Here is a 10,548-nt window from a genome sequence, read left to right on the forward strand (position 1 = left end):
TCCGCATTCCAGGCTCACGGCTCATCAATCTGGTGATCGACATTGTAGAGGTGGTATGCTCCATTGTGGAGGACTCTAGTGACTATGAAGGGGCCTTCCCAAGTAGGAGCGAGTTTGTGTGGTTTCTGCTGATCCACTCGGAGGACTAAGTGTCCTTCTTGGAAGGCTCGACTCTTCACGTTTCTGGCATGGAATCGACGCAAGTCTTGCTGATAGATGGTCGATTGGATCATGGCCATTTCTCTTTCTTCTTCGAGGAAGTCGACTGCGTCCTGCCGGGCTTGTTTTGCTTCATCCAGAGTAGAGCTCGACTCGGGGAGCGTTGTGAAGCAGGTCACTCGGCAAGACTGCCTCGGCTCCGTAGACCAGAAAGAATGGGGTTCTTCCGGTCGATCGGTTCGGGGTTGTCCTCAATCCCCAAAGGACTGATGGAAGCTCGTCGACCCATGCACCTGCTGCGTGCTTGAGATCGTGCATCAATCGGGGTTTCAGTCCTTTGAGAATTAGGCCGTTTGCCCTTTCTGCTTGCCCATTCGACTGGGGGTGAGCGACCGAAGCATAGTCGACCCGAGTGCCCTGAGAGGCGCAAAAGGCCCTGAATTTGTCGGAATCGAAGTTTGACCCATTGTCAGTGATGATGTTGTGCGGAACTCCATATCTGAATATTAACTCTCTGATGAAACTGATAGCAGTGCAAGCATCAAGATTCTTGATAGGCTTGGCTTCAATCCATTTGGTGAACTTGTTGACTGCTACCAGTACATGAGTGAAGCCGCTCCTACCCGTTCTCAGTGGTCCAACCATGTCCAGCCCCCAAACAGCGAAGGGCCAGACGAGTGGAATGGTTTTCAGGGCTGACGCGGGCTTGTGCGACATATTGGAGTAATACTGACATCCTTCACATTTGTCGACTATCTCTTTTGCCATTTCATTGGCTCTTGGCCAGTAGAATCCCGCTCGGTATGCTTTAGCCACAATGGTCCGAGAGGACGCATGATGACCACAGGTCCCTGAGTGGATATCATCAAGGATCATCTGACCTTCTTCTGGTGTAATACACTTCTGGCTGACCCCAGTCGCGCTTTCTCTATATAACTGTCCCTTTATGACTGTAAAGGCCTTGGATCGATGGACGATCTAATGAGCCTCTTCTTTGTCCTCTGGGAGTTCTTTCCTTAGGATGTATGCGATGTACGGTACTGTCCAGACAGGAGTGATGACCAAGACTTCCATGATCAGGTCGACCACAACTGGAATTTCGACTTCAGTCGGATCCGTGGCACTTTGTGGCTGCGGGGCATCTTCAGTGAAGGGATCCTCCTGAACTGATGGTGTGTAGATGTGTTCCAAAAACACATTGCTGGGAATGGCTTCTCTTTTGGAACCTATTTTTGCCAGATCATCAGCTGCTTGATTTTTCAGTCGGGGTATGTGATGAAGCTCTAACCCCTCGAATTTCTTCTCCAGCTTTCTCACTGCATTGCAATAACCAGTCATGGCTGGACTTCTGACGTCCCATTCCTTCATCACCTGATTAACCACCAAATCTGAGTCGCCATAGACCATGAGGCGACGGACGCCGAGTGAAATGGCCATGCGCAACCCATATAAAAGTGCTTCGTATTCTGCCTCGTTATTGGAGGAATCAAAGTGGATTTGAAGAACATATCTGAGTTTATCTCCTCTGGGGGAGACCAACACCACTCCGGCAACGGAACCATTCGTCATCTTGGAGCCATCGAAGAACATGGTCCAATGCTCCGAGTGGACCTGAGTCGGCAGTTGCTGTTCAATCCACTCGGCGACGAAATCTGCGATTGCTTGGGACTTGGTAGCTTTCTTTGCCTCAAACTTGATATCTAGAGGAAGGAGTTCAATCGCCCATTGTGCCACTGGACCAGTTGCATCCCTGTTATGCAGGATCTCTGACAATGGAGCGTCGCTGACGACTGTAATGGAATGATCAGAGAAGTAGTGAGCAACTTTCTTTGTGGTCATATAAATCCCATATACAAGCTTCTGATAATGAGGATATCTTTGATTCGATGGGGTCAAGACTTCAGAAATATAATATACTGGGCGCTGAACTTTGAAGGTTTTTCCTTCTTCTTCCCGCTCGACCGTAAGTACCGTACTGACGACTTGTCTTGTGGCTGCAATGTAAAGTAGCAAAGGCTCCTTGCTGATTGGGGCAGCAAGCACCGGCTGGGTGGAGAGCAGAGCTTTGAGCTCTGCAAACGCTGCATCAGCTTCAGGAGTCCACTCGAACTTGTCGGACTTCTTCATCAATCGGTAAAGAGGCAATGCCTTTTCACTGAGACGAGATACGAATCGACTTAAAGCGGCCAAACAACCAGTAAGCTTCTGGACATCGTGCACTCGCACAGGACTTTTCATTCGGAGTATAGTACCAAATTTTTCTAGATTGGCGTCGATTCCCCGTTCAGAAACGAGAAAACCAAGTAATTTTCCACCAGGAACTCCGAATGTGCACTTTGATGGATTAAGCTTGATGTCATACCTCCTGAGGTTGGCAAAGGTTTCAGCAAGGTCAGTCAGTAGGTCGGAACCCTTCCGTGACTTGACCACAATATCATCCATGTACGCCTCCACATTCCGACTAATTTGAGTGAGCAAACACTTCTGAATCATCCTCATGAATGTGGCTCCGGCATTCTTGAGGCCGAATGGCATGGTAACATTACAGAAGCACCCGAATGGAGTGATGAAGGCTGCTTTGATCTCGTTAGGTCCATACAGACAGATCTGATGGTACCCGGAATAGGCGTCTAAAACAGATAGTCGCTCACATCCCGCAGTCGAGTCGACTATCTGATCGATGCGGGGAGAGGAAAATGATCTTTCGGGCAGGCCCGATTGATATGTTTAAAGTCAATGCACATGCGAAGTGACTTGTCCTTCTTGGGGACCATAACAACGTTGGCGAGCCACTCAGAGTGGTAGATTTCTCGGATGAACTCCGCTGCTAAGAGCCGAGCCACCTTCTCGCCAATGGCCTTTCTCTTATGGACGGCGGACCGTCGGAGATGTTCCTTGACAGGTTTTACTTTTGAGTCGACTCTCAGGCGGTGCTCAGCCAGCTCCCTGGGAACACCCGGCATGTCAGAAGGCTTCCATGCGAAAATGTCCCAGTTCTCACGGAGGAACTGGATGAGCGCTTCTTCCTATTTGGATTCGAGTGTTGTCGAGATATGAGTTGGAGCGGCGCTGGGGTTGGTCGGGTGGATGTGAGCTGTCTTCGTATCGCCAGTCAACTGAAAAACTGATTCTGTAGTGGGCTTCTTGGCTCGCAACAAATCACTCGGGTGTGCAGTCTTCTGGTATTCCTGTAATTCCACCACTGCCATTTGAGCATCGGCGATCTTCGAACCTTTCTGAAAACATTCTTCCACTTTCCTCTGATTACCCGTAATAGTGATCACACCTTTGGGGCCAGGCATCTTCAATTTGAGATACACATAACATGGTCGGGCCATGAAGCGTGCATAAGCCGGCCTGCCCAAAATAGCGTGATAGGCACTCTAGAAGTCTACAACTTCAAATGTCAACTTTTCTTTGCGGTAATTCTTGGAATCACCGAAAACCACATCAAGAGCAATCTGGCCGAGTGATTCAGCCTTCTTCCCAGGAATGACTCCATGGAAACTCATGTTGCTGGCACTGAGTCTGGACATCGGAATGCCCATCCCTTTCAACGTCTCAGCATATAATATGTTCAAACCACTGCCCCCATCCATCAAGACTTTGGTCAGTCGAGTGCCTTCAACAACTGGGTCGACCACCAAAGCTTGCCTCCCAGGGGTGGCAATGTGCGTTGGGTGATCGGACCGGTCGAATGTTATGGCAGTCTGAGACCACTTCAGATAATTGGGTGTCGCCGGAGCAACCATATTCACCTCTCGGTTGATAACTTTCAGTCGACTTTTGCTTTCAACATCAGCAAAAATCATCAGGGTGGAATTGACCTGGGGGTATCCATCATCACTATCCTCCTTGTTCTCAACTTTGTCCGACTCCTTTTCCTTATCTTTGGGCTGCTTGCCTTGGAACTGCTGGATCAAGAGTCGACACTGTCGAGTGGTATGTTTCGGGTAAATGAAATTACCCTCTTCATCTTTCTTTGTGTGGATGTGACACGGCAGATCCAACACATCATTTCCGTCCTGGTCTTTAACTTTCTTGGGGTTCCAAGGTCCTTTGGTTTTCCCCTTAAATTTTCCTTGAGTCACAGCCAAGGCTTCCCCGGGAGCAGCTGGCTCGGCTTTCCGCTTCTGTTTCCGATTGGAATTTCCTCCGGCTTCTTGAGTGACTGGCTTGAGCTTGCCACTCCTGAGTCGATCCTCATCTTCACCATTAGCGTACTTGGTGGCAATCTCCATCATCCGATTCAGAGACATATCTCCGGTTTGACGGAACTTCAGATTCAGTTCTCTGTACTTAACGCCTTCTTTGAAGGAACAAACTGCTTGGTGGTCGGGCACATTCTCAACTGTGTGATGCAACGTGATCCACCTCTGGATGTAGTCCCTCAAAGTTTCATTCGGTTTCTGCACGCAAGACCATAGTTCTGTCAGCCCTGCCGGTCGTTTGCATGTTCCTTCAAATGTGGTGACAAACACTCGGGCGAGGTCTTCCCAAGTGTAAATGCTGCTGGGTGCTAACTGATTCAGCCATGCTCTAGTCGAGCCCTCCAACATGAGAGGCAGATGCTTCATGGCCACTTCATCATTGCCGCCACCGATCTGGACGGCCACTCGGTAGTCTTCAAGCTAAGTATCGGGTTTGGACTCACCAGTGAACTTACTGACTCCAGTCGCCAACCTGAAGTTGGGAGGAATCACAGCGGCCCTGATGGCTCTGCTAAAGCACTCTGGCCCCGAAATGTGTATTCTGCCACTGGTAGGTGCATCTCTGTCATGACCTTCTCGGTGAGCTCTGTTCCGGTCGACCAAACCTTGAACGAGAATGGATCTCGCATCAAAGCCTGGTTCCCTGGGGTCGACTGGAATCCTTGGCCCAACACTATGAGGGCGCCTGTCATCTTGCCGTCGAGGCGCATACGACCCGCTCCTCGGGGGAGGGGTGGGCACTCGACGTCGATCATCATGACCCAATCGGTGATCATACTGCTCACGGTTCCCGTACTGATTACGTCGGTCTCCACGTCCCTCACGCCTCGGGGGTGATCTCGGGCTATGGGCCAACTGGACTGTGTCTGCAACAACGGATCTGCTATGAATCCTGTTCCGTGACTGCAAAACAGCGGAATTCTGGTCTCCTGCTGCCCGGAGTAACGCTCTGATCTGCAACAAGCCTCTGCTAGCCTCCGACTGGGAAGGCTGAATCGACTCTGCTATACGGGCCGCAGCTGCTAAATTTTGAATCAGAGTTCGATATACCTGTGGGGGCGGGAAGAGCTGACGTCGACTGGATTCGGGAACCCGTTGTCGCGCACGCTCGTCGAGTGCTCGCTAGAGGTTCTCCAGTCGAGTGCGCTCGGCCAAGTTTGCCAGGCGCGCGTCTTCCAAGGCACGAGCCTCAGGGGTTTCTCCAACGATAGGTGTGTGCAGTGCATCCATGTTCCGGCGGCGAAGTTCTTCCCTCTGCAGCGACGTGAGAGGCTCGGGAAGATACTCCTCATGGGGACGCGACGGGTCGCCTCCACCCGCGCCTCCGTCGGTGCAGGGAAAACCGGGAGGACTGGGCGGTCCATCGACCACCAGAACTTCCGCCGCCGGATTGCTGCTGGCGCACTCGGATGCGGTCTCTGCGGAGCCGGTCAAACAGGCCGTAGAGAGATTCGTCAGGCTCGATCGCCGCGACTTGAGGGGTGGCCGACTGGCGTGCCACCGCGTGTCTCACCCACCGCTGAAGTCTCGACCGACCGGAGTGCTTGCGCCGGCGGGAAATAGGGAGGGAGGACAACACGGGAGCCGATCGGTAGGGGGTCGACGGTTGCCGCAGGACAACGCCGTGGACGCACGCGCTAAAGTGCGTTGCCCCGCGGACAGGGAGTGCGTCCACATCGAGCGGAGCCTCCTGAAGCCAAGCGGAGTCGCCGACGATAAACGTGAGTGCACCGAGATGGATCTCGCGGCCTTCCACCAAAACTCCACCGAAAACCATGATGATTCGGGTCGGAAAGGATCGCAACTCCTCCAACAAAATGCTAAAACACCTGCCCCACGGTGGGCGCCAACTGTCGTGGTTCTAAGTCTGACAGTAGTGTAGGGGGTAAGTATGGAGAGGCAAGATCTTAGCTATGGAGAAGTTGTAAGCACGCAAGGTTTACGAGTTCAGGCCCTTCTCGGAGGAAGTAATAGCCCTACGTCTCGGAGCCCGGAGGCGGTCGACTGGATTATGTGTGTATGAATTACAGGGGTGCGAAACCTTGTATCAGAGGAGGGGGGGTGGCTTATATAGAGTGCGCCAGGACCCCAGCCAGCCCACGTTACAAAGGGTTCAATATACATTAAGGCAGGGCGTTACTGGTAACGCTAGTAATAAAGTGCTATGATGACCATAAAAGCTACTTAATAACCGACCGTTAGCATGCAGAGTGCCTTTTGGTCTCCCGACTGTCGTGTGGCTTGGTCTTGGTCAAGTGGTTGCTTCTTGGTCGAGTATCTTTGAGTCTGTCGAGTGGAACACCTTCAAGTCGATTGAAAGATGATTTCTTCTGGAGATGTCCTTGGGTAGGTCAGTTCGGACAGGTCCATGACCCTACCCTAGGTACATAGCTTCATCAGGGAGCACCTCTGTGATTGTTACTGCCGGATCAGCCGGATGTGTACCTCAGACTGGGTGAAGCTGAAAGCTAGCGTTCTTAAGGGAATATTCGGTCGGTGACCTAAAAGATGATCTTTTCATTTATATATTCATTCATGCGCCCCCAGATGCTTTTTTTTCCCGCGTCTTTTTCACGGAATAGGCATGCACTTTAGGGCATACCTCCCAGGGAAAGGAACCCCTAACGGAACTATTCTCCCTGGAAGATGTTTCTTACTAACCATGTAATATAACATAACTAGTCGGGCACTTGTCTGTTCACGCACTAATGACCCCTACGCCTGGTCTCCATGCATTCCCCGGTTCTTATATAACCGCATGGGAATTCGGACACACTCCGGACCGTCAGGTCCCGAGGCTGAAGCGAAAAGGTCGGCCATGACAAGCGATCTACAATCCGGCTAGAAGGCATTATAAATGTCAATTCATTACATAGTCATTTTGACTGATTGTATTCCTCTTCAATACCATCTAACAGGCTGTCTAATTTACAGTCCTGTTGGGAATACTTTGCGGATAATTCTACCTGGCCGTACACTAAGCTTACAGGGATCTCCTTCCCATCGGGCCCCACAGGACCGACCTCGGCCATGTGGTTGGGGTCAGCCTTTGAGTACCGCGTCTTCACCATGGCCCAGGCCTCCCTAGCGCCTTGACGGCAGGCCGATATCTTCCACAATCGGAAGTGTCGCCGTGCTCCCTTTAGCTTCTCCGCAAGCTCTCTAAGACCTTCGGGCATGGAGATGGATGGCCATAGGGCCTGGGCGACGCCTTGCATCGCCTGCCAAACTCGATCGAGCAGTTGCGAGAGCTCGGGAAGAAGGTCACCCGTAGAACCGGGCATCTCCTCTGCAGGACGACCTGTTAGCACACCTACAGACATTGCTCTGTTAGTTGACTTCCTCGCCGAACTTTCTTTCAAAGGTTCGTTCAAGCACTTACTAAAAATGCCGCGCCGAAACCGCTGATTCTCCTTAACGGAGTCTGACAGCTGGGCACGAACATCTTTCAGCTCGACGCCCAGCTTGGTGTTGGCATCTTGGAGATCGTTCTTCTCCCGCCTCACCTTTGTCAGCACCTTCTCACCAGCCTTTAGCTGGCGTAGGAGGTGTTGCCTTTCCGGATTCAATCCGGCGCCATCTGCAATTTCATTTGTCAGATTTGCACCCATGCCGTGCTTCGCAAAATACTTATCTTTCGAAGTGTATATTACCAGAGGGGGTCTCCTTGGGCTCCCCTGCTGCGGCTAGTGCGGCCTCAAGTTGGGCTTTGTACTCTTCCAGCTCCTTGGACAGTAGGGAATTCTTTTCTGTAAGAACCTGCATAACAAGTGATCCTTAAATCAGTTATTCTAACTGTTTCAAGTCTCAGGGGCTACTGGTATATATATATAATTACCAAAATTTTCTTACCCGTATGTCTTTTACATATTGCTCCGTGGCTCTGGCTAGACCATTTTGAGCGGCTCGGAGGTACGCATCTCCCGAATTAAAGGCATCTAATGCCTCTTGGGAGAAACAAGCGTCGCGAAGAATTGTCCGACGACGCCTATGGTTCATGGCACTCTCCACCTCAGAGTTGGTGGTGGACAACCTGTCCACATCCTCCATCGGAGGAGCGTCCAGTGCGCGCCTTGTGTTCGCCTCCGCCTCCGGACTAGGCTTTGGAGCCTGGCTGGTGGAGGCGCGGTTGGCAGCCTCTCCGGGTATAGTCCGGCGAGGTCTCTTTGTCCTGAAGAGAGCACGAGTGTTAATATGCCTCGCAGGTGTAACACCTGGGATATGGGGGTGCGCCATACCTTTGCGCTGACGCCTCAGTCCGGCCTACACCTCTTTTCTTCCCACGGCGCCCTGCGACCCCTTGTTGGCTTGCCGCCGCAGGTTCGGCCTCCCGTCTCAAAAACCTCCCCTGTAAAGCTTGGTTGTAATCAGGAAACTGAAAACACGAGAGGGCGGACACCTATTCGGGGTACTGGGACTTCGATCTCAGTTACCTGGGAGGCCGGGATTAGCCCTGGGTAATCGGCCGTAATGGCCACCAAGGCGTTGTCCTTGCTCAATTGATGGAAAACTCCATCAATCAGCTCCACAGATATGTCCAGATCCTCTTGAGAGGCCGGGTCGAAGGACCTTCCTGGGTCCTCGGGTTGTGGAGGAGGGCTGTTTATTTCCTTAACAGCCCGGCGCAGTTCCTGCGTTGAAGTCGTTAGACTGAATATTTAACAATGGGAATACAAAACGGATGGGCAAGTAAATGCGACCGCTTACCCAGCTTGGGGGATTGTGCATAGAGAATCCACCCTGTGGGTTGACGCGGAGGAATTCCTCCTCTTCTCCCTTATACAAAGTGGTCAAGATCTTTAGTAGAGCGGCAGCTGAATCTGGCCCCTTACGGCCGTAGCGGGTGGCGTCGTCCTCCCCGTTGAAGTCCCACATGGGGTGGCTTCTATACTGAAGTGGCTGCACCCCCCGCATAATGCATTCGTCCATAACCCCGATCATGGTCAGTCCGGAATGGGCTAACAATCTTATTCGGCCCATCAGGTAAATGATGTCCCTGTCACTTTCCCTCTGAGGGCTCCGTGGACGCCAGCTTAGGTGCTTCTTTAAGGGAGCACTGTCGAACTCAGGGAGGCCGATCCGAACAGGATCCAGTAGTGGGACGTCCTCTATATAAAACCACTCCGAAGGCTAGTCTTCGGATGCCTTCTTTGGGGTTCCGGATACATATTCGGTCCCGGCGATGCGCCACACTTCGGCTCCGCCCACTTGATACATTGACCCCTCCTTAGAGCGGGGCACGAGGCAGAATAACCTTTTCCATAGCCCGAAATGAGCCTCAACACCCAAATACAGCTCGCAGAGGGCTACGAAGCCCGCGATATGCAATACGGAGGCAGGCATGAGATGGTGTAGCTGGAGGCCGTAGAACTCTAGCAGCCCCCGGAGAAACGAATGGATTGGAAATCCGAGCCCTCTTATTAAATAAGGGACCAGGCATACCCTCTCTCCTTTGGAGGGATTAGGGGCACTCTCCGCTTGCTTTCTGCCGTTATAGATGGCAAGACCGGCTCGAACCGGGATCATATAGGCCGGGGGGGAGAAATCCCTTGGTCTGGAGCGTCACTAGCTCGCTATGCGGGACAGAGCATATCTCCCAATATCTAGGCTGAGGGCTGGAAGGGCGAGAGGAGGAGTTGCGATGGCTGGCCATGGTGGAATGGACCTTTATCGGATGTGCTCTGATGAACACTCGCGAAGGGGGGGGGGAGATGCGATTTGGATCTAAATCCTCGTCCCCTTAAATGGGCAGCTCATTTACGCGGCTAGGGGTGTGAATGAAAAAACACTCAGACTTTTCATATTCGTTTGACACGTGGGAGACGGCCATTATTGGGCGTAGAAGCCAAGGAGCGCAACATTTACAAGAAACCGGACTTTATTCAACAGGTACACGGAATTTGGAGGAGAACCCGCCTTGCAATGCCAAAGACAATCTGTGCGCCGGACTCATCGTCATTGAAGCCTGGTTCGGGGGCTACTGAGGGAGTCCTGGATTAGGGGGTGTTCGGATAGCCGGACTATACTTTCAGCCGGACTCCTGGACTATGAAGATACAAGATTGAAGACTTCGTCCCGTGTCCGGAAGGGACTTTCCTTGGCATGGAAGGCAAGCTTGGCGATACGGATATGTAGATCTCCTACCATTGTAACCAACTTTGTGTAACCCTAACCCTCT

Source organism: Triticum urartu, chromosome 5, assembly GCF_003073215.2.
Source record: "Triticum urartu cultivar G1812 chromosome 5, Tu2.1, whole genome shotgun sequence".
Lineage (NCBI taxonomy): Eukaryota > Viridiplantae > Streptophyta > Magnoliopsida > Poales > Poaceae > Triticum > Triticum urartu.